Below are 4,183 nucleotides of genomic sequence, written 5' to 3' on the forward strand. Positions count from 1 at the left end.
GTGTTGAAGCATACGAGAGAGACGGTGTGACCAACCAAGCTGGTAGAGGAAAAGCACAAACTTCAACACCAACCCGAAGTTAGGATCCCAAAGAGATGCTGAATTTATAGCCAAAAAAAAAAAAAAAAAAAAAATCAGTGACAAATCAAGCGTGAATCTGATTGGAACAGCCAACATCCAGATCCAACAGAGGGACAGAGGACAAATGACATTCTCTAGCTGTGTCGTCTTGCTCCAGGTCCCGAATCTCGACCGGGACCCGTCCACCCTCATCGGGCTTTGGAATGACACGGCGACTTAGCTTTGGTCCCAGACTCCCGTTCACGTCTGCACTGACCAGAAGCGAACAGCTGGAGAGGGTGACAGGGTGTCGATGGAGGGGTCATTTTCACGGCAGACCCAGAAACGGAAGTGTTTTATATTCAGATCAGATGAGCTTCGATATGAATTTGCATCTTGCCTCTGTACTGCTTGCTACTTTTTAATGATAGGAGAAAGCATAACAGTTTATTTTAAATATGAAATATATTGCTATATTACAAAATATATTGTAACTTTCGATTAACATTTTGTATCAAACTAGTCTTTAGCAGGTTGAATGTCAGCCTGCTCCCCATGACTGTTTCTGAGTACACATCACTGCTCGCAACTGCCTGACCCCCAGTCCAACAGGCCTCGGCCCACAGAATTGCCATATGCTAATTCTCCAAGACCTGACTCTTAGAGACGAAAGCTTAGGAGACTAATTCCACCCTAAATTCTATCAAGCCATTCCAGAAGAGGTTTTTAAAAGCCATCACTCCTTTGGCAGCTGTGCAAAGCCAGTTTAATAAAAGTGCAGGCTCTTTCTATATAAATTCAAAGGCCCCATTACATAAATGATATGTCTCAAACTCGGCCAACCGGTTTTTCTTCTGGCAATGTCAGAATTGGGCGTAAGGAAGAGCTTTGTTCTCCTGTGACCCACAAGACTCAGAATCCTGGGCCTAAGTTTCTCAGAGTCAGAGTAGAACGTGGGCCGGGCCCGGCGGGAGCCCACCATGTGCAGATGGGCTTCTCTGAGCTGCCGTACCTTGGCGGGAGCGAGGCCATCACCTGCTTACCCACCACGTGGAGCGCAGCCCCTAAGGGAACAAGGGAGCAAGACCCAGCTTGGAGCCAGGCTTTCTTCGTAGCTGGCGGGGAGGGAAGAAAGCGTTCAACCCAGATGTTTTCCTTTATTGGCATAATCGGGGCCAATTCCCTACGTATATGGGCAGCTGTGAGGTCCGCTGCCCTGCCCCGCTGACGCAGCAGTCAAGACACACGTGTAGAGTTTCTTAATCCCTCCTTTGAATGACCGAAACACCAGAAGGAGGCAGGATGTGTTGGTTACAGGAGAGAGGTTTTCTAGAAGCAAGGGGCCCCCAACGAGGACCCTCGCTCGTATCTGAGGGTGCCAACCAAGGAGCCTCAGCGTAGATGGAGCCGAGCGTGCACACCTCCTCCCTTCACACTCGGAGAATCCACACGGATTTGCTGATAGTGCAAAACAGCAGGTTTCCTCCTGGGAATAAGGCTGGACTCCCTTCAAACTCCACTTACCCGGGCATAAGTGTAGGGAAGGCTCGGGCCTCGGTGGGGTTAGCTCCTCGTGCTGTCCGCAGGACGGACGTCTAAGCGCCAGCGAGGACACACGCGTGCCGCTGAGACCCGGCTTGCACACGCCTTTGGTTCTCATGGAGCTTAATGCTCACGGTGTCTGCGCTGCCCCTCGGTTGCACGTTAGGCTGGACCCCGTGGTTGCCACGGGAACGCCAAGGCACCTGTCCTCCGCAGGTCACTTGCTCACCTGGTAATGGAAGTTAGTTTATTCTGCATCTTATAATTGACTGGTGGTCAGAGATGCGTCTCTGTATTTTTCTGCTACTAAATAGAACTGAACGGTCTCTTCCGCTTCTCCTTCTAGCTCTTCGCCTTTGTAGAAAGTGAATATATTATGATTTTTCTCCTCGAAGTGATGATTCGATCTAGATCAAGGAAATTCCTTGACTTGGGGAGCAGGCCCCGTGGCGGTGATTCAGGTGTATGGCTGTCTGCCCAAAGTGTGGCCCACGGCCCTGGGAACCTGTTAGGAATGCAGAGTCTCGGGCCCCACCCCAGACCTGCGTGAGCAGATTCGGGGCTGTAACGAGACACCCCCCCCTCCCCCGTGGCCCACAAACGTGAGGAGCACTGGCCTCAGCACACAGCAGCGGTGACCAGCATCACCAATGATCCTTGCCCCTCACCTGCAGGATTATTTGGTGACATGACCGTCCCGAGTGATCCTAAGGATAAACACAAAGGCGCCATGAAACTCCGCCTGAGTCTTTCCCCAGTCTGATCTTTGAAGCCCTGACTTCATAGCCTCGGGCCACGCCAAGCCCCTCTTTGGGTGTTTTATTTTAGCCGGTGCCATCAGGGCCGGGGACTATGAGGTGGCCCCTCAGGGCAGGTCCCACGGAGGGCCACCCGGGTGTCTGCCCAGCAAAGCGCAGAGTCAGCGCCCTTCCCTGGGACACTCAGCGGCCCAGCAGGGGTCCCCTCCCCCCTAGAGGAGACTGGCAGGGGGCCTAGTCCAACCCTCCAGAAACATTCCTAATCTCCCCTCACACCAACCCTCTTACCCATTACACCAACCAGAGCCACTCCGAGGTGAGCCAGGAGAGACGCGAACTGTCATACGGCGCCATAAATTGATATGTACCCAGAAATAGTTGTGTCCTAAATTAATGGCTTTAACCTGTTCATTGTAAAAGTGCCTTGGACTTCAATCTAAAGAGGTCGGTATAAATATATGTGTGTGTGACGTATGTAGGCAAATATTTGCATATTTATACATACACAGGTGCACACACATATACCTGCACATTCATATATAATATATACACACATATATAAACGCTTCGTAGTATATTATGTTGCTATTCGCAGCTTTGTTTCTTTTGTCTGGTCCTACGTTTATTTGTTTAGTGACACCTTCACATAGAGAGGTTCTATTCAGGACATCGATGTATTTTTTTGTTCGTTTTTTACTTTTTATTAAAAAGGTAAAGGATATTAAAAAAAAAAAATGTCCAGTGCCTGAGGTTTGAATGGGGTGATGGAGAGCATTCTCAGGTCACCAGAGGGGAAAATGGTACTTCCTGGGGGGACACTTTTCCGTGCCACCAGCTTCGCCCTCGGCGGGAGTGCGTGTGTAAGAGTGGTTACAGTGACTTGGGTGATGTCACTGTCGCGCGTGTCTGTCGCCCCCGTAAAGCCAAGCCGAGATCTCATTCCCTGTAACGACCAATTCTCGTCACGCGACAGCCTCGGAACGGCGTGCCCCTTGCCCGCTGTGCGTGGTTTCGGTGGCATGAGGGACGAACTCCAAGGGGATGATGGGGTTTAGGTCGCTCTAAATATCACTTCCTTTCAGTAGTGCACACAGGAGGGCACGTCCCCGAACCAGCCCGGAGCCTGTCACAGGGGGCTGGCAGGGGGCCCAGGGAACTTCCTACGATAGGACAGTCACCTGTGTCAGCCCCTCTCCACCTTAGCGGAAGGTCTGCTCTTCCTCCAGGCTGATGGCTTCTAAGGGACCAGCCTCTCCAGTTAGAGCCAGCCAGGGCCGGGCCAGAGAGGTAAAGCAGAACAGACGCTACAGAATGTCAGAGGGAGGGGGCTGTCCCCACAGCCGCAGCCACGTCCGCGGGGTCACGACGAAGAGGACCCAGCAGCCAGGGGATGGAAATCCAGTGCCCCAGATTGGTACCCCATATCCTCGCTTTTCCCAAAGGTCCGTCTGTAGCTCTAGACAAAAAAATACCTTGAAGACTAATGTGACTCAGGTGCTCTCAGGAAAAGCATCTCGTATTTGGGGCTTTTCCTTAGTAAGTCAACCTAAAAGGAGTTTTCAAAAATATATCTAGCTACGTTTTTGCTGCTGGTCACTACATCCCTCTTCCCAGAATTCCTCATGAGTGGATACGTCTACCAACTCAGTGATTACCAAATAATACTGCTTTGTACTGATAAACAAGACCTTTTATCCAAGGACCTCCACTATCAATAAGTTAGTTGTCACCCTGTGAGGGGGGATGACAATGTTATTCCCGTTATTCAAGTGGGAACATTGAACTGGAGAAAACCAAGCAGGAAGTGACTTTTCTATGTCGGG

The sequence above is a fragment of the Pteropus vampyrus genome, unplaced genomic scaffold, assembly GCF_000151845.1.
Source record: "Pteropus vampyrus isolate Shadow unplaced genomic scaffold, Pvam_2.0 Scaffold124, whole genome shotgun sequence".
In the NCBI taxonomy this organism is placed as follows: domain Eukaryota; kingdom Metazoa; phylum Chordata; class Mammalia; order Chiroptera; family Pteropodidae; genus Pteropus; species Pteropus vampyrus.